Source organism: Lepus europaeus, chromosome 1 (genome assembly GCF_033115175.1).
Source record: "Lepus europaeus isolate LE1 chromosome 1, mLepTim1.pri, whole genome shotgun sequence".
Taxonomy (NCBI): domain Eukaryota; kingdom Metazoa; phylum Chordata; class Mammalia; order Lagomorpha; family Leporidae; genus Lepus; species Lepus europaeus.
This window is the reverse complement of record NC_084827.1, coordinates 48,662,012-48,683,072: the sequence shown is the minus strand read 5'-3', so window position 1 is coordinate 48,683,072 and position 21,061 is coordinate 48,662,012. Positions and strand designations below refer to the sequence as shown.

The 21,061-nt window shown below is 44.2% G+C and overlaps 1 pseudogene; it reads left to right on the top strand.

The window, feature by feature from the left end:
* The window catches only part of LOC133762561 (laminin subunit beta-4-like), a 110,957-nt pseudogene that overhangs the window by 72,553 nt on the left and 17,343 nt on the right, over nucleotides 1-21,061 (top strand).

Genomic DNA, 21,061 nt, shown 5'->3' with positions numbered 1-21,061 from the left:
TCCCAGGTGTGTGTTGTCGTTGATTTCTCCACAATGTAGCAGTGGGTTCGTTTCTGAGAAGAGCAGCGTGGTGGGGGCAAGAGGCGCGGAGTCAACACTCAGACCCCGGGAGTCCGGTGAGAGCAGGCTTGAGGCGAGCAGCCTGCAGACTCGTTTATTACAGTTGGTACAACAGCTTATATAGCCAAGACCAGCCAATCTGGTCAAGGGGCGGTCCATACCCCAACCAATCACAGCCTGTTGCCAGGCAGTTTCTACAGCCATCCAATCACAGCCTGTCGCCAGGCAGTTTCAAATCCATCCAATCACAGCCTGTTGCCAGGCAGTTTCCAGAGCCATCCAATCACAGCCTGTCGCCAGGCAGTTTCAAATCCATCCAATCACAGCCTGTCGCCAGGCAGTTTCCAGAGCCATCCAATCACAGCCTGTCGCCAGGCAGTTTCAAAACCATTCCTGACTAACTGACGCTCGCTTGCCAGTGGCCACCTTGGCATGGCCTTCTCATTCCACTACAGGTGTGCATATTCAGGAAGCTGCTGTTGTGAGTGGAGCCAGAACTTGAACCCAGTTACTCTAATATGAGATGCAGGCATCCCAGTCAGCATCTTAACCACCAGGCCAAATGCCCAACCCATGAAGAGTTTGTCTTTGGTGAAACCAATGCCATCTGATTTTCAGCTTTATAGGTTGCTGCGGTCTCAATGGTTGAACTGTGGTCTTTGCTGCCCCAAAAATGCTTCCCAAAAAGCCTAGCAATAGAATGCCAGACAGAGAGGTCATGAACCTTTAGCAAGCCACACTGTCAATGTGGAGACCTAGCAGTCTAGGCCATGGCCCTTGACCACAGGCTTGGGGAGTGAGGGGAGTCCATAAAATGAGTGTGGCCAGCCAGTGCCCAGGTCTGGTTCCGTGGTTCCATTCTCCAGTAAAGGAACCAGTGCTCCTTGGAGAAATGGCTGATCTAGGAATGCAGCAGAGAATACATGAATCTGGGGTATTTTGCAGTAGCAGGAGGAAAGGAGGTGCTGGTAAAAATTCTACAATCTTGGGGTACATCAAAGGGACAGAGGAGTCAACTAACAGAGCTCTGCGAGCAAAGCTGGAATATTTGTTTAAATGATAGGGTCGGACTGTGACCAAAAGCGTAGTATAAATCTCCACAAGTTCATTCTGGTAGAATAAATGACTGCACAACGGAATACATGGAGGACAACGGGCAAATCTTCAGTGGAGACGAATTCCAAAGACTCCTTGACCCTCCGGCAGGTGCAGCACGGCTCCCTCCCTCAGTGCGGGTTGGGCAGTGACTTCCTTCCAAGGACTACAGTACAGGAAGGAGGAAAAGACATCAATCACAGGCCTTGAAACAGGTGCTAAGACTCACACCAAGGGCGCTAAGCCGTGTGGACATGCGCCCATGACGCGATGTGACGAGGATGGCTCTTTACCTCTCTGGTCGTCTTCTCCAAACTCATAACCTCAGTCGGATCATGAGAAGAACTTGAACTGAGGGACATTCTACAAAATATTCCTCAGAACCTCCAAGCCATGGAAAACGAGAAAAGGCTGAGAAACGGTCAGAGCCAAGAGGAGCTGTAGGAGGCGACAGTGAGATCTGGCTTGTTCTGGTGTGGGATCTTAGACTAGAAAAAGGACATTAGGTACACACTGAGGAAATCTGAATACTTTATGAAGTTAATGATAAGTGAATTGACATTTGTTCGTGAATTATGGTAAATGTACCATTCAAATGTATGATGTTATTAGCAGGGGAAACTCCATGTGGGATACATTTTCTCTGTATTGTTACAACTTCACAAACCTATTCTAGAGTAGTTTTATTTTTAAAGACAGGGTATATTATGACTGTCTGGTTGGGAGGGTTGGAGAGAAAAAAAACCAAGAGGAGGGAAAATACATTCTCTTTGTAAGAATTACCAGCAGGAGCACCACCTTTTGGTGCCGCAAATTAAGCCTCTGTTTGTGACACTGGCACCCCATATCAGAGGACCGGTTTGAGTCCCAGCTGCTCCACTTCCAATCCAGCCACCTGCTAATGTGCCTGAGAAGGCAGAAGGATATGGCCAGAGCACTGGGGCCCCTGCCACCCAATGTGGGAGATCAGGATGAAGTTCCTGGCTCCTGGGTCTGACCTGATCCAGACCTGGTTGTTGTAAGCATTTGGGGAGTGAACCAACAAATGGAAGATGTCTCCCTTGATCTCTCTGCCTTTCAAATAAATAAACAAATCTTTTTAAAAAAGAGAACTATCGAGGCTGGTGCTGTGGTGCAGCAGGTTAATGCCCTGGCCTGAAGCGCCGGCATCCCATATGGGTGCCGGTTCTAGTCCCAGCTGTTCCTCTTCCAATCCAGCTCTCTGCTATGGCCTGGGATAGCAGTAGAAGATGGCCCAAGCCCTTGGGCCCCTGCACTCGAGTGGGAGACCCGGAAGAAGCTCCTGGCTCCTGGCTTTGGATCAGCGCAGCTCTGGCTGTTGCAGCTATCTGGGGAGTGAACCAGCGGATGGAAGACCTTTCTCTCTGTCTCTACCTCTCTCTGTAACTCTATCTTTCAAATACATAAAATAAATCTTTAAAAAAAAAAAGAGAGAACTACCTTCAAGAGTTTACTTGTATGACTTCACCTTGAAATAGTAAGTTGAACACGAGAGTTGAAATTGGAGGTGAGCCATGCTTACTAATTAGAAAGACTCCTGGCCTCTTAAATTGGCAGTTCAAATCCTGATCACTGTATTGTGGATTTGACTTTTGTCATTATTTATTCCTTTCCCCCCTTCTCTATTAATGTATACATTTCACTAAAGAATATATTCATTAAGCCAAAAAAAGCCCCAAACCAAACAAAAAACATTTCCTAGTATATTAACAAGGAGTGTTTTCCATACTGTTATAGTCATCAAAAACACTTCTGTGCCCATTGTTTTTACTGACTGAAAAATCATATGTTCAGTTAAGTAGTGTTATTGTATGTTAAACAATGGAGATGGGTCTGCATTCTTTAGACATGATCTATTCTTGTTTGGTCCAGAAAAAGACATCTTACCCACGTGTAAAGCAAGTGGTGAGCACAGAGAATGAAAACTCATTTTTAAAAAATTAAACTGTGGCAGGGGCTGGTGATCCAGCTCTCAGCTGTGGCCTGGGAAAGCAGTAGAAGATGGTCCAAGTCCTTGGGCCCCTGCACCCATGTGGGAGACCTGGGAAAAGCTCCTGGCTTCGGATCGGTGTAGCTCTGGCCGTTGCAGCCTACTGGGGAGTAAACCAACCAATGGAAGAGTCAGTCTCTCTCTATCTCTCTCTCTATTTCTCCTTCTCTCTCTGTGTAACTCTGACTTTCAAATAAATAAATATTTTTAAAAAACTGAACCGTGGGCTCTGAAGGTACCTGTTTTCCTGCTGATTAATAATGAGTGCTGATGAACGGTCTTTTTCTTGGGCACTCTGTGTATGAAATAACACAAGGCAGGGCAGGCATCTGCATTGGCTGAACTTAAATTCTGACTCCCCTGTTAGAGAGACACCTACCGAACACTGGAGTCAACAAGGCTTAACCCAGAGGTCCCCACTCCCTCTGTGTTTTCATTCCTTGGCAAATGCTGACTGCATCCCCAGACAAGGCCAATCTGTTTCAAAACACTCCTTAACAATAGCACGGGAAGATGTGTCATGCAGCGGAAACCGTGTCTCACCAGCAGTTCTAACACTTAGTGTACTCGTGAGTTTGCAAGTCGCTTGCCTTGCCACAGTGACAGGTCCAATGGTCACAGCCGCATGGCTGCCATCCCCTGCCAGGGACCAGATTCCTGGCTCCATTGGCATCAGCGGTCACAGGTCATGTCCGTGACATTTGGCAGACAAGGGCACGTGCCAGTGACAGGGCGGCGGAGGCGAGCTCCCCTGCCAGGGAGACACTCAGCGGGGCTCACACCAGAACGCCGGCAGGATAATAAAGCCATCCTAGAGGTAATTTCTACAGTAACACTGGCACCCAGCAAACTGCAGCTTCTTTAGACTGGAAGTAACACTTCTCCAAAGGGCTCGAAGAAGAAATATAATATGCAGCAGGATTCATCAGAGAATCCAAGCAGGTAGAACCATTCAATTATTATTTTTAAAAATATTTTGCCTTTTAGACATTTATTCAAATCATGTGTCATTCAAAGAGTTCCTTTAAATTACTTAATTCAATATATTTACTTAGAGACAGAAGGTTGGGGGATGGACAGATTTTTGATCCACTGGTTTACTTTCCAATGCCTGCATTAGCTAGGGCTGGGCCAGGCCAAACTCAGGAGCTGGGAGCTCCATCCAGGTCTCCTATGTGGGTGGCAGGGACTCCATCATTTGAGCCATCCCCTGCTACTTCCGAGGTGCACATTAGCAATAAGTTGGAATTGGGAGTGGAACCAGGATGCCATTCACCGAAGTTCTATTTATTTAAATAACTTGAGAAAAGAAGGCTTACTAACTCAACAGGGATGAGCTGAAATAGTTAAAATATCTCCTAAAGAGTGCACGTTGGATGCAGCCATTAGGCTGGGGTGCTCAGAGCTCACCTATGAGTGCCAGGGTTAGAATTCTAACTCTGCTTCTGCTTCTGGCTTCCTGCTAACGCCCACCCTAGGAGGTTGCAGGTGATGGCTCAAGTTCTTAGGTCCCTGCCACTCACATGGGAGACCCAGATCGAGTTCCAGACTCCTGGTTTTGGCCTGGCCTAGTCCGGGTTGTTGTGGGCAGTTGGGTAATGAACTAGCCAAAGGGAGATGTCTCTCTCTTTGTCTCTTAGCCTTCCAAATAAATTAAATTTAAAAAAAGTTTAAAATCTAAAAATGAAGTTTATTCCCTTTTTTGTTTTTAAAGATTTTATTTATTTAATTGAGAGGCAGAGTTATAGATAGAGAGGGAGAGACAGAGTAAAAGGTCTTCCATCTACTGCTTCAATCCCTAAATGGTTGCAATGGCTTGACAGCTCAATGTTGTCAGCTGACAGCTGATATGAAGCCAGGAGCCAGAAGCTTCATCTGGGTGTCCCATAGGGAGTGCAGGGGTGGAGGCTTAGCCCACTATGCCACAGCCCTGGCCCCTTCCTTTATCTTTATCATTATCATAGAATCAGACTTGTTTTCTACATCAATGATTCTCATATTTATACACAGTTTGATGAGCTCATTGCCATGCTGATTCCTGGGCCTCATTCCCAGAGATTCGGATTCAGTGGGTCTGAAGTACAGCCTGGGGATCTGCATCACCAGCACTGGCAGGTGAATCTGGCACAGACACCCTGTGCACCACGCTCAGAGAAACGATGCCTGGAACGCACAAGGAGCAGCGTGAAGGGCAGCAGTCACAACGTGCGAGCTAATAACACCATGCGGTAGCTGGTGGCTGCCTCTGAGACCGTGCAGGGTGGCAGGGCACTAATTTCTGCCGACAGGTTTGCTGCTGCTTTTGCTGGGAGAGCTGACACTACGTCGTGGAGCTGTCACGCAGCCCGGGGAGCTTCACAGACTGACTTGTGCAGGGCTGACGGGGGGCTGAGCCAAGGTGGCCTGGTCTGCAGAGCTGGCAGCTCGGGCCCTGAGTGCCGTGTAGACAATGAAGGCACTCTCCTGTCACCTGGCTACAGGACACGGGATCAGTCATATCCACGTTGCTGTTGCCAGGACACAGCTGGCAAAGTGTTACTGAAACTCTCAGATCACCATAGAAACTGGTGGCTCCACACCGAACACTTTAAACAAGTAGGGGGAGAAAGGGAATGGGGTGAGGTGTGAGTGCTGGCAAGGGCCAGAGATTGAGGTTAGGAACAGAGAATTACTGGGTTCCTCCAGGGATCATAGGTCACACACGTGGGATGGAAAAGTTCTAGATGAAAATAGAAGATTCAGTTCTACTTATTATTCAATTAGAGGATAAACAGATTATTCAGAGCTAAAGTTTGGTGAGGGGCTGGCGCTCTGTGGCATAGCCGTTGAGGCCGTTGCCTGCAGCACCGTCATCCCATCTGGATGGTGGTTCAAGTCCCAGCTGCTCCACTTCCATTCCAGCTCCCTGCTAATATCCGGGGGGAAAGCAGTGGAAGATGGCTCATGTGCTTGGGCTCCTGCACCCACATGGGAGACCCAGAGGAAGCTCCTGGCTTCGGACTGGCTCAGTCCCAGCAGTTGCTGGAGTGAACCAAATAAATAAAATGAATTTTTTTTAAAAGTCACTGGTGAGGAATGGATTCTAACCTTTCTTGAGAGCCTGTGGAGTTGTGGGCCCAGGACTTCCAGGGAGACCCTAGGGTGCCCCAGAATCCGAAGCGAGTCTTAGACCTATTCTCCCTGGGGCAGCCTGGCTCTCACCTCATCCTAGAAGTGAGCTCTGGTTAAAATAAAGCAGCCTCGCTGGGAAAGTCCCAAAGGCAACAGCCCAAGGGATGTGCAAGGAAGTGAAGATGGGGAGCAGCTAACAGATAAATCTTATTTATTTGAGAGAGAGAGAGAGAGAGAATATCCCATTCCCAGGGTGGTTACTCTTTAAATGCCCACACACAGCTGGAGCCTATGCCAGACCCAAACTGGGACTCGGGAACTCAATCCAGGTTCCCCGCTTGGGTGGCAGGAACCCAGCTCCTTGAGCTGTTCCCAGCTGCATGCCAGTCTGCATAAGCAGGAAGCTGGAATTAGGAGTGTGGAACCCAGGCGCTCTGATCTGGGACGCCAGCATCGCAATGGCAACGTGGGTGGTGACTGCTATGCGAAAGGCCCACCCCTAAGATCAGTTTTTGCTGCATGAGCCCCTTGGGGAGAGCTGTTCAGCACTGGGTGGACAACTTGTCTTTCTCTCCAACACTCTCAACTCTGCCAATTGCAGTGGCTTTAGATGCCCAAACTCCCCACATGTTGGATCCCCTCACTTGGAAATGCCCTCTTGGCCCAAACATTGTTTCAGTTTTTAAAAATAGAGCCAAGTCAAAGCATGCACAGAGGAGAGGGGAGAGGGAAGAACTGATTACAGGCCACGTGTGACCTTGGATGTAAGAAACAGAAAAAAAGCAGTCTTGTAAATTATTATTGTGGTGGCAATTATCATCGAAGAAAATAATATCGCCCTATTTTCTCAGTTCAAAAAAATCAAGTATATTTCGTAAGTTTTTCTTGTTTGAATTATATATTCATGCTCACTCTTTAAAACAAATTTTTTGAATGAGCAACAGATACAAATTTGGAATTAAGACTTACGCAGCGGGGCTGACACTGTGGCTTGGTAGGCTGTCTCCGCCTGTGGCACCGGCATCCCATATGGTCACCGGTTCTAGTCCCTGCTGCTCCACTTCTGATCCAGCTCGCTGCTATAGTCTGGGAAAGCAGTAGAAGATGACCCAAGTCCTTGGGCCCCAGCACTTGAGTGGGAGACCTGGAAGAAGCTCTTGCCTCCTAGCTCCTGACTTTGGATTGGGCCAACTCCGGCCATTTGGGGAATGAACCAGCGGATGGAAGACCTCTCTCTCTGTGTAACTCTATCTCTCTAATAAATAAATAAATAAATAAAATCTTTAAGAAAAACTTATTTAAAAAACTATGTAGCATCTGTACATTGCCTAACTCAGGGCTTGAAGGTTTCTGAAGATATTATTTATATCTGTGGAATATCAAATTTAGTATTTGGAATTATAGCAAGAAACATCATTTTAAAGTGTTAATATCATATGTAAAATGCATATACTATATATTTACTAATTAATATTTTAAAGTATATTTATTTCATTAGTGAGGCAGCAGAGACAGACAAACCTCCCCTCCATTGGTTCATTCCCTATATGCTTGCAACGGACCTGGGTGAGGCCAGGCTGAAGCTGGGAGCTGGGAACTCCATCCAGGCCTCCCATGTGGGTGGCAGGAACCGCTCAAGCCATTACTGCTGTCTCCCAGGGCACACGTTAGCAAGAAGCTGGAATCAGAGTGGAGCCAGGACTCAAACTCAGGCGCTCTGCTGACTTCCCAGGTAGCATGTTAATCACTATGCCAAATGTCCCCCAATCACATATACATATTATAGGATGGTTTTCTTTTAAACAAACTGACTTGTTCTCATTTGGTCAATTGGTATTCTAGAACATTATTTAAAAACAATTATAGCTCAGTGGAGTGGGTTTTTAATTGTTGCTGGCTTTTGAGTCATTTAAATTCTTTGTTCAGTAACCAGCAATTTAGCAAACTGTACCTTCTTAGCATGAACACATTTGCACCATTCATTTGCTTAAGGCAGCTAACTTGTCTGATTTCAGAAGATAGAAGGAAAATCCCATGCTGACCTGTGCCGCATACCTGCATAACCTTGCAGACAACGGCAGGTCACTTCTGAGCTCCACGGATTCTGATAACAGCGCTGGCAACATACTGATTGCTTGAGGGAACTTTTGGACACTGGCAAGGACGACAGGACTGCCCTGAAGAAGGATTGCCATAGTAACCATCGGTGCACCTGTCATAGCAATCCCCTTGTACATGGTGTTCTTGGCAAACACCCGTGGGCTAGCCAACATGGACTCGCTGTGCTCTGGGCCTGTGTGAGTCTCAAACCTGAATATTTTAGAGGATGCTCATTCGCTCTGCGAAAGTTCTCTGTTGAAAGTCTCAACGTAGAGTGATTGACCTTAAAAAAAAGATTTATTTATTTGGAAGGCAGAGTTACAGAGAGAGATGGAATGACAGAGAGGAGAAAGAGAGAGATCTTCCATCTGCTGGTTCACTACCCAAAGGGCCACAACAGCTGGGGCTGAACCAAGCCAAAGCCAGGAGCCTGAAACTCCATCCAGATAAACAACATGTGTGGCAGAGCCTCAAGTACTTGGGCCATCTTCCACTGCCTTCTCAGGTGCATTAACAGGAAGCTGGATTGGAAGTAGAGCAGCTGGGACTCAAACCAATGCTCATAACCAAAGCTGGTAACAGGTGACAGCTTAACTGGCTGCACCACAATGCCAGTCTTGTAGTCCCTAAAAATCCTCCTGAAATGCATTAGTATTACAAAACATCTCCCCCATCCCCAGTAACAGTTCCTAGATTAAGGAATAGTTAAATCTGTAGAATTTTAAGATGTGTAACACAGTGCAGCTACTAGGCAATGGTCAGTATCCCAGCAGTGTATGGTAATTGCTGGAAAGTTATAGAAGAAAGAAGATACAACCCATTGGATAGTTGAAAGTGCTATCACATCATAAGTGCAGCGACAGGGCCTAGAGAGGTCATGTGGCCCAGGTAAGCTGGCAGGTGAGACCAGGCAAGCCAATGTCCTCTGCAGACCTTTGCCCACAGCTGTACACTCTGTCACCAGCTCTCCCTGCTTTTCAAGAGATGTCAGATTTCTAGAAAGTTATGGAAATGTCCCCATTTAGGGGCCACCTGCAGTGCTGGCATCCCATATGGGCGTCAGTTCGAGACCGGCCTCTTCCAACCCAGCTCTCTGCTGTGGCCTGGGAAAGCAGTAGAAGATGGCCCAAGTGCTTGGGCCCCTGTACCTGCGTAGGGGACTTGGAAGAGGCTCCTGGCTTCAGATCGGCTCAGTTCTGGCCATTGCGGCCATTTGGGGAGTGAACCAATGGATGGAAGATCCTTTCTCTCTCTCTCTCTTTCTCTCTCTCTCTCTCTCTTTCCCTCTGCCTCTGCCTCTCTTTAACTCTGCCTTTCAAATAAATAAATAAATCTTTTTGTAAAAGTCCCCATTTACAAATGCAGGTGGCCAATTCAGGAGTGCTGTTAAAAAGCTCTGTGCCAGCCAATATCATGCCAGTATCCTGGGTGTGAATTCAGAAGTCAAACCATTTCGCCGGCGCCGCGGCTCACTAGGCTAATCCTCCGCCTTGCGGCACCGGCACACCAGGTTCTAGTCCTGGTCGGGGCGCTGGATTCTGTCCCGGTTGCCCCTCTTCCAGGCCAGCTCTCTGCTGTGGCCAGGGAGTGCAGTGGAGGATGGCCCAAGTCCTTGGGCCCTGCACCCACATGGGAGACCAGGAGAAGCACCTGGCTCCTGGCTTCAGATCAGCGCGATGCGCTGGCCGCAGCGGCCATTGGAGGGTGAACCAACGGCAAAAGGAAGACCTTTCTCTCTGTCTCTCTCTCACTGTCCACCCTGCCTGTCAAAAAAAAAAAAAGTCAAACCATTTCATTGATTCAAATGTGCTTAGGAGCTGTATGGCATTGGGCAAGGTACTTAACTTCTCCAAGCTCCAGCTTCATAATCAAAAGCAGGGATGAATCCCTGATTCATAAAATTCTTATGAAAATGACTGAAAATGATCCACTTGGCACAGAGCCTGAAAAAACAGTAAGTGCTTAAGGAGTACTAATTATATAACAGTAATTATTATTGTGGTTAATATTGGTCTGAATATAGTCCTGGCAGCATGGGAAGAGTCTGTAGATTAGAAGAGAGAGTTAAAGCAGAAAATGCTAGGAGGTGTTGGGTAATACTTTGTACTTGCACCAAGATAAGTCAGCCCCATAAATTCATCTTGTACTTTCCCTCAACTCTAGCCTTCAAGACCTGCATCCAATTTCCCCATCATGAGGGATCTATCTATCATTCACCTAAACTGACTGTTGTGAATCCAGCACCCTGAAGTGGGACAAAGATGTGTCCCATTGGCCGGTGCTGTGGCACAGCGGGTTAACTCCCTGGCCTGAAGCGCCGGCATCCCATATGGGCACTGGTTCGAGACCCAGCTGCTCCACTTCTGATATAGTCCTCTGCTGTGGCCTGGAAAAGCAGTAGAAGATGGTCCAAGTCCTTGGGCCCCTGCACCCATGTGGGAGACCCAGAAGAAGCTCCTGGCTCCTGGCTTCAGATCAGTGCAGCTCCAGCCATTGCAGCCAGTTGGGGAGTGAACCATCGGATGGAAGACCTCTCTCTCTCTCTCTCTCTACCTCTCCTCTCTCTGTGTAACTCTTTCAAATAAATAAATAAATCTTTAAACAAAAACAAAACAAAAAAGATGTGTCCCATCAGAGAAGGTGATGGAAAGTAACACACCCAGGGGTACACCTGCCAGCAGGAGACCTTGTCACTCAGGAAAGTTCAAAGTTAAGACCCTATAGTTCCTAATAGTGAAAAGAACCTTGCTGAATGCAGACTCATTCTGACTGCAAAGCTCACTTTGCCCTAGGCTCTGGGTAAGGGGTTCTGCTTTCCCATGTGCTGAAAGCCAAATGCAGACCAACTCGCTCACATTGATTTAAATGAACTGTGTCTGAACCTGTGCTTTGAAACCTGAAGCGGAGGAAGACAGGAGAGTATAAACAGTTGGAAAGATTTAAAACCCTTGATTCTACTAGACCCCTATGCTGGTCATATTTTAAGTGAGTGCTGAAATACCCCAGGAAGCTGCATTAAGAGGCAAATGATGAGCCATAAACAAAATCATACACTCTCAAATGAAAAAAGTGGTGGTGGCTGGGGGGGGCAGTCGTTTCTATTTGCGGATACCTAGAAATAAGGGTAATCTGGGCTAGCACTTTTTTCATCAGCATATCAGTTGTAAAACACACTTAACCACACTTATCTTCATTTTCTCTCACAGAAAACAAATGCAGCTAAGCGAACTGAAAACGCTGTATGAATTTCAAGATCTGAAAGAAGCAACCTGAAGAAGGAGGAATGAAGTAGACCTCCTACTTGAAAACCTCTAGGGAGAGATTGATATGCGATCCAGTGTCCTCAATGCAATTTCCACGGGTAAGAGCAGGAAGAAAGCACTTTGCTTCTGCAGAGTTGGAGGAAACCCACGCTGCATTCCTCAGTGAGTCACCGCGTGCTGCCCACCGCAGCCCCTGAGCCCTTCAGAACATGCAAACACACGTCTTGCTGCTTGGTATTCGCACACAGACATTTCAATTCTTTCAACACTGCAGCACCTAGATATCATTTGCTCAAAAGAATAAGGAAAGCTAAGGAGGTCTGACACTAATCAAATACTGAAGCCCAAGGCATTAACACCGAAGTATGTGGGGCAGGAGTGTCAAGTCATCAGCAACTTAGAACTCTAATACGGCCAGGAGCAAATGAAATTTCCTTGCCTTCCCGGGGGGTGGGGGGTGGGGGATGGTGGGGAAGAGATGTCAGCCACTCCATTCCCAGCAACCTTGAATGCAAGGGAACAGGAAGCAAGAATGGATTAAACTCAGCACTTCTCACAAGGACTTTGTAGGGACTGGACTCGCAACATACAGGAAGCCCTCAACCCGTACTGTGTTGTTGTGAAAATCGAACGAGAGCCGAATCCAAGATCAAATTGGAGGAGAAATGGAAACTCCGAAGCAACACCTAGACTAGCTCCTCTCCTGTTGAAGACAGCATCCTGGATCTATTTGGAAAAAGACAACCTGTTGCTACCAAGAGAGGCACTATTGCGTTTATTCATACCTGGCCCGACTAATGGAGCAGTGAAGGGAAAATACAGGTGAGTGCAGGTCCAAACAAAAACCCTGGCTCTTGTTCCTTATCTTGTGTGCATGATCCTGTCTTTCATCTGATCGTGACCTATAGATGGCGATTAGGAATGCCTCACTGCTCTCGTGGAATGCCTGATTTGGCGCAATAATTGCTGACAAAGATCCGTTAAGGATGCTCAAAAAATTCCATGTGGATATTCAGGAATGTCCTCCCATTCCTCCTCTGGAATAAAATGCCATTGGAAGAACCCAGAATCCATCAGAGGTCACCCCAAGCCAGAGGGAATCCAGGACAACTGCGCCCGTACGGATTCTCTCAAGTGTGCAGTGCAACAGCAGTTGCTCAGCACCTGGTGCTGGGCTGGGCAAGAGAGGCGGGGAATTGCTCTTGCGTCGCTGGCTCCCTGCGTACACAGGATACAGGGAGCCCCACACAGCATTTAGATCGTGTAGGGCAATTTCAAGCTGCTTGGCAAAGAAACAAGACAGAAGGCTGGCTGAGTTTATTAGGAAATCTTTCAGGGAAGCGAGCGTCACAGGATGGAGATGCATTTGCCAGACAAACAGAAGCGGAAAATCATCCCCAGCAATAGGAACACGTTTAGGTTTTTCTTTTTTTTTTTTTTTCATGATAAATGAAAAGCATGATTTTTTAAGAGCATGACAGAGGAAGAATGATGAAGGTTTGAAACATAAGGTGTGGTGGCCTCATGCCCAGGCTACAGTAAGATGGGGATTCAAGATCAGGACCTTGGGCCTCTAAAATAGGGAATTATTGAAAGTCTAATATATGATAATTTACCTGCATTTTTATTTTAATTTAAATATGCAAAACAGAGAAGTGCTTGAGAACACAGGTTTGAGAGTCTCCCCACTGAGTTCAAATCCTGGCTTAATCTCTCACCCTCAGCGAGACTCACGTAAGCAAACAGCTTACATCATCAGACCCTCAGTTTCCAGGTTTGGAAAATGGGGCTGATTGATGACCATGCTCTTCACAGTTCTGGAAGCTGAGGGGGAGTGACTGCCGGGGGTGCAGACACACACGGAAAACACTCAGGTAGCTACCGTGAGCGGCCTCGCCAGCAGGGGCCGCAAACCGCAGCCTGCGGGCCAGGCCTGCCGCTGCCTGTTTTTGTTTTGTTTTGAATTTATTTTCATTCATTTTATTTATTTATTTATTAGATTTTTAAAAATTTTTATATGAGAGGTAGATTTACAGACAATGAGAGGGAGAGACAGAGAGAAAGGTCTTCTTTTCCACTGGTTCATTCCCCAAATGGCCACCACAGCAGAGCTGCGCTGATCCGAAGCCAGGACCCAGGAACTTCCTCTCTGGGTCTCCCATGTGGGTGCAGGGGCCCAAGGACTTGGGCCATCTTCTGCTGCTTTCTCAGCCCATAGCAGAGAGCTGGATCAGAAGAGGAATAGCCAGGACTCGAACCGGCACCTATATGGGATGTCAGCACCGCAGGCGAAAGATTAACCCACTGCGCCACAGCGCCGGCTCCTTAATTCATTTTAACAATTTGAATATAATTTTTACATACAATCTAAGAGCATAAGGATATTCTGTTCCTCCCTCCCACAGCCTGTGTTGTTAAAGTTTCATCAGAACACAAGTGTACCTGTTGGTGTACATATTACCCAGGGTTGCTGTCACTCAGCAGTGGTAGAGTTGAGTCTCTGTGGCAGAAACCCTAAGCCATGAATTCTCTGGCCTTTGACAAAATGTTTGTTAGTTCCTACTCTGTATGGCTAAGCACACTTGATTGGTTTATCCTGTTACAGCGTAGATAGGGATTCATAGTTAATACCTTACATTTGTGGAACATTTTACAGACTTTTCAGGTCATCTCATTTCATCTCCACAAATTATTGTCACCCATTTACGGATGAAGAAACAAAACCTAAGGGATTGACTGATTTATTCAAGAACATTCCCAGACAATAACAGGTGTACCCAGGACACAGTCCCCTACCTGAGAACTTAAATACTCTGAATCCATGATACCCGTAGCTATGACACTACAGCTAACCCTGCTCTATGAAAGGCAACGTTGTCTGATGACAGTTGAGACCACGACAGTGGGAAAATTGTGAAATGCTTATTGTGATGGCTGCTCTGTTCGTTTGTTTTCACCAGTTGATCTTACCTCAATTTGTGTTGCTTGTAGATACCTCAGAAAGCAATAGGAGGTATCATCACATATCATCCTCAGCTGAAAAGACAGCTAATGAAACTGAAAATAACAGGAGTGGCTTAATTACCATCTTGGCTACACTGGCCTCAAAAGAAAACTCATCACTGGAAAAATGAAAGCAGATTAAGACACCAGCTATGCAAACATGGAAGGAAAAGGTAAATATTCATAACACTATAGAAATGTCTGTGATTTCTGCTCCATATACAGACCTCTTCAATTTCATTTTCTTTTAATTTTTATTTCTTTATAAATTTACATTTAAAAATACATAATACTAATAAACATATATGAAATAATGTGTAACACACATCCTCAATCATACAATATATAAATTTAACATAAATATTTATACTTTAAATCAAAGTTTGGCCAAGATCAAAGAATAAATATCCTCACTGGATTTTATCATTTTATATCGTTTACTATTTTTGGAAATTATAAAGAGAAAGGAATTTCTATTTTAAAGGAATGAAAATGAAATTAACACAGAAACCACAATATCTGGCCACTTTCCAGAAACATTTTAAATATAAAAATGACCACTGGGCACCGCCACTAATCATTAGATATTTACTCGGGTACCTAGGAAGCATTTGGGACGGACCAACCTGTGCACAGCTACTGAAGGAACACAGCGGAGCAGAACAGGGCCTTGCCTCAGGGAGCCCCCGCGGCATTAGAGAGAACTCTGCCGAGAGGTGTATGTGTTTTCTAACATAAACCCGCTGTCCTGTACAGTGGCCCGAGCACCAGAGAACTTGTTGTGCAGGCTCTCGCCCCGTGGGGGCGCTCTCCGCACCAGCCCTGAAGAGGTATGGTGGTCCCTGCTGTCTGTTGGCGCTCCCGGACCCTCAACTCTGGCCCTCCAAAAGGTACCGGAAGCAAATTCTGTGATTTGAATTTGCCCAACCAGCTTCAAGGGTTGAGGAATCGAGTCAACAACGACTTCTCTTGGTTTGTTGGTGAACTTGTAGCAATCAGGAAGCCAACCGTTTGGCATTCTTTAAACTTCCATTTAGGTTCCAAACACAGAGGATAGATTCTACATATTGGTATATTCTGATGACTGGAACTGTTGCATAAAATATAAATATAGGTATAAGTGTGGATATAAAAGCAAGCTGTAGGTTTTTTATTATACGTGTGTGTGTGTGTGCAGAGACAAAGAATTCAGATAACTTTATTTTTTTAAGATTTATTTATTTATTTGAAAGAGTTACACACAGAGAGAAGAAGAAGCAGAGAGAGAGAGAGACAGAGAGACAGAGAGAGAGAGAGAGAGAGGTCTTCCAATCGCTGGTTCACTCCCTAAATGACGGCAATGGCCAGAGCTGCATCTATCCAAAGCCAGGAGCCAGGAACTTCTTCCAGGTCGCCCACACAGATGAAGGGGCCCAAGGACTTGGGCCATCTTCTGCTGCTTTCCCAGGCCATAGCAGAGAGCTGCATCAGAAGTGGAACAACCAGGACTCGAACCGGTGCCCATATGGGATGCTGGCCCTGCAGGCAGTGGCTTTACCCGCTACACCACAGCACTGGGCCCCCAGAATACTTTGTTGTAGGCCATGGACATGTGCAGATATTTTTTTTAAACAACAAACTCTACATAGAAATGTCAGGATTCCTAACCTTGAAGGTGTGAAAACTATAGATCTCTCAAAGCAAAGAATAAGTTTTCATGAATTCAAGGCTATAATTAGAATTCTAAATATCCAAATCTAACATTAAGATTTAATGTCAGGAAATAGTTTGACAAAAATATATACCCTGATGCCTGGAATCCCTTCCTATGCTGACAGACGTGACAGATTTCTTTGAAGTACTTCATCCTTAAATCCATAAGAATTTGAAATTATTTAATGTCCTGTGTTGATTTCTATTTTTCTAAATTTGTTTATTTTCATTTTATTTAAACAAGAGACAGAGATCTTCCATCTGCTGGTTCACTCCTCCAAATGCCTACAGCATCTAGGGCTGGGCCACACTGAAGCCAGGAGCCTAAAACTCCATCTGGGGCTCCCACATGGGTAGCAGGGGCCCAAGGCACATTAGCAGGAAGGTGGATCAGAAGCCGAGCAGCCAAGCCTTGAACTGGGCTCTCCGAGATCCCTTTTACCAATGTATGTTGAGCATTATATCAGTTGGCATTCTTGCTTACCAGCAACAGAAATCAACCCCTGAACAAAAAGGAAATGTATAGGTTGCCTGGGTCTCAGAATCAAGAGAAAGATGGTGGGACAAGCTTGGGCATGGGATGAGAACCACAGCCAAGAGACACCCATGTCCACGCACATGCACACACACACACACACGTAACATCCTTGTCCACTTTCCTCAGAGTCCAAATTGAGAGCAGGCATCTGATGAGCCAAACTGGAGAATATTCCCGCACATGCTAAAGACTGACACATTTATTTGTGGAGTCACAACTCTCTATTGCTTTGTGGTTTTCGCTTATATGTGATTCTTAATTGCTTTAACAAATACTCATTGAGAACCTACTAGGTGCCAGTTACTAACCTAGACATTGGGAATACAGCAGTGAGCATAACAAATGCCAATCCTGGACTTAACATCGCAGTGCTTAAAACAGCCCCTCAACTGGTTAACATGATTGTAAGCTATGCTATTGCCCTTTCTTAAAAAAAAAAAAAAAAGAAAATTTGAACGTGTACATCATTGACATGAGCCCTGATTGGCGCTCGAGTTTACTGAGTGAATACCAGTGTTAGCTGTCTGTGTTCAGACGGCCTCTGAAGTTCGTATTAGCAGAATCTGGTTTGATCACACACAGCAGAGAAGCGGGAAAGGATGAGAGAGGGGTTGCCGTGTGGATAAAATGGTGAGCTGTTTCCCTCTTGATGAGGAAGGGGAGGAGTGCCAGAAGAGATTGCGAGAGAATTCTCAGGCGTCAGCCGTGCAGGAGACGGATAGCAGAGGGATGTTTTAAGAGTGAAGTAATTCCGTGACCTCTGTTGTGGAATACGAGATCTAATCTACACTGAGATGCCGTCCGTATCCCTGGGTACTGGCCTGTCTCGAGTGTGTATTTCTGGAAGTCTTGTTTTTCTGCTGTTCTTTGTTACTCTTTTCCGTTTTCAAGTTAAGAAGGCTCTGGAGAATTAATGATTGCATTTCCAAAAAATTAAGAGACATATTTTTAATCATATAACTACACATCTTTTTTTTTTCTTGTTTTAGCATTTGCTAATGACTGTTAAGCCGTCTTCACAAAATCTGTAGCACTCAAATTAAACAGCCTCCTTTTGTGGGGAAATAAAGGGGAATTTTTTTCCCCCTAATTATGTTTGATCCTAATTAGCCCTACTTATGTCACAATTAATTTGTTCAATAAGCTCAGTTTGTTGGCAATATTGTCTTACAGCTTTCTGCTTTGTTCTCTTTCTCTAATTCCTTGGAACTCCAAGAAAAAGTCCATGACCTTTTTCAAATCACACAATTAAGACTTTGCACATCTGGTTACTAGCCAAGTAGTTCTATTAATTTGTACAACTCCACCAATTGTACAAAGTGTTTGGAATTTATTTTTGTAGCTCATTCTGAGTTTAAGCTCATTTATTAAAAGGAGGAATGCTTTCCTGTTAACTTTCAAGGAAAGTACATTACTTGAATGTGAGGAATGCTTAGAAGGGTAACTATTCTAACTTATATAAAAGAAAATGCTCTCAACTGATTAAACATGAGGACCACTGGCGGTAAGCAGGCCACAATAATTCTGGTGCAAGTTGGTGGCAGTATAAAATGCTAAGTCTTATGAAAATGTAATTTCTATGTTTATATTAGGAAAATTCTTTAGTGCTAGATATTGTTTAAGGCAAATTCATGTTACTAAGAAGAAATGACAACGCAAACAGATTATAATCACCTTTCAAAAGAGTTATTTAAAATGACTCTATGAGTCATCTAGACTTCTAGTTAGTTTTTACTGACAGTTTGGTCTAGATAAGTTATTAAACGTCATGGAATATGCCTGATTGTTATGTATTTTCTGTTTTTTTTTCTTATTCCAGATCAAAATTACAATTGGTAGAAATCTCGAAACACAACATCTTTACAGCTAAATGAGAAACAGGGAAATTTTAAAAACCAAAGTGAAACTGAAAAAAAAAAAAAAAGGACTCTTCATCAAAAAAGTGAAAAACTTTTTGTTAGGTAAATTTTTTGAAAGAGGACAGTTTTTGCTCCTTTTTCTAAAAATGTATACTCAAATATCATAACTAATTTGAAATTATATTAATTGCTTGTGACATGCTTAAATCAGGAAAATTATATGTCCCTTGATTTAAAGTTTCTTAATGAGAATAATCTCAAAATATTAACTCTGTGCCAAAAAATTACAACTCTGTGTAACATTAATTTAGCAATAAATCCTAGAATTTAATTAAAATTCCGAACAAATGGACTTGGTGTTTAAGGTTATTTTATTTTTTTGAAAAGGGAATTCCATTCTATGAGTCTGCTGTGTATCCCACTTCCCATGTTGGATCTTTCTCTCCCTTTTTGATTCTATCAGTTAGTATTAGCAGACACTTGTCTTGTTTGTGTGATCCCTTTGATTCTTAGACCTAAAGGAGCCATCGAATGTGAACTGAAATTGATCACTTGGACTAGTGAGATGGCATTGGTACATGCCACCTTGATGGGATTGTATTGGAATCCCCTGGCACATTTCTAACTCCATCATTTGGGGCAAGTCTGATTGTGCATGTCCCAAATTGTACATCTCCTCCCTCTCTTTTTCCACTCTTAAATTTAACAGGGATCACGTTTCAGTTAAAATTTAAACACCTAATAATAATTGTGTGTTAATTACAGAGTTCAACCACTAGTACTAGAACAACAACAAATACTAAAAAGGATAAAGTATTACATTGTACATCTAGAGTCAGGACAAGAGCTGATCAGTTCATTGTTGCTTATAGTGTCCATTTCACTTCACAGGTTTCCCCTTTGGTGCTCAGTTGTCGCCCATCAGGGAAAACAAATGATATTTGTCTCTTTGGGACTGGCTTAATTCACTCAGCATGATGTTTTCCAGATTCCTCCATCTTGTTGCAAATGACTGGATTTCATTGTTTTTGACTGCTGTATAGTATTCTATGGAGTACATGTCCCATAATTTCTTTATCCAGTCTACTGTTGATGGGCATTTGGGTTGGTTCCAGGTCTTAGCTATTGTGAATTGAGCTGCAATAAACATTAATGTGCAGATGGCTTTTTTATTAGCCAAATTAAGTTCCTTTGGGTAAATTCCAAGGAGTGGGATGGCTGGGTTGTAGAATGGCAGACGTCCTAAACAACACTCTGGCCTCAGAATCAGCCCTTAAGGCATTCAGATCTGGCTGAAGAGCCCATGGGAATATTATAGGCATGGAAAGCCAAGATACCATGGAAAAGAATAAAAGAAGAAGGCCTAAATGAAAGATCTCTGTGAGTGAGATCCCAGTGGAAAGGACGGGGCCATCAAAGAAGGAGGTACCTTTCTCTGAAGGGAGGAGAGAACTTCCACTTTGACTATGACCCTGTTGGAATAAGATCAAAGTCAGTGAACTCTAAAGGCTTCCATAGCCCTGGCAACTCATGACTAGAGCCTAGGGAGATTACTGACGCCATGAACAGGAGTGTCAAATTGTTAAGTCAGCAACAGGAGTCACTGTGTACTTACATCCCATGTGAGATCTGTCCTTAATGTGTTGTCTAATGTGCAGTGATGCTATAACTAGTACTGAAACAGTATTTTTACACTTTGTGTTTCTGCGTGGGTACAAACTGATGAGATCTTTACTAATTATATACTGAATCGATCTTCTGTATATAAAGATAATTGGAAATGAAAAAAAAAAAAAACCTGGTGTTAAATTGGAAATGGCATAGAAAATTAATTAATTTTTTAAAAAAAATATTATGTAGGATCTCTGTCTTTAATGTGCTGTACACTCTTATTTAATGCTATAACTAGTACTCCAACAGTATTTTTTTTCACTTTGTGTTGCTATATGGGGGCAAACTGTTGAAATCGTTACCTAATATATACTAAACTGATCTTCTGTATATAAAGAGAATTGAAAATGAATCATGATGTGATTGGAAGGGGAGAGGGAGTGGGAAAGGGGAGGGTTGTGGGTGGGAGGGAAGTTTTGGGAGGGGGAAGCCATTGTAACCCATAAGCTGTACTTTGGAAATTTATATTCATTAAATAAAAGTTTAATTTAAAAAAAAAAAAAGAAAGAAAGAAAAGGGAATTCCAACATGATGAGTCCATCAGTTTCCCTAACATCAGTACTTAGTCATTGTCTTTGCTAACAGAGATGATAGGAGAGCAAGATAAGCCAAATTCTGGTTAGTGTAGCAAATATTATAGTGAAGTAGCATCTAAAAA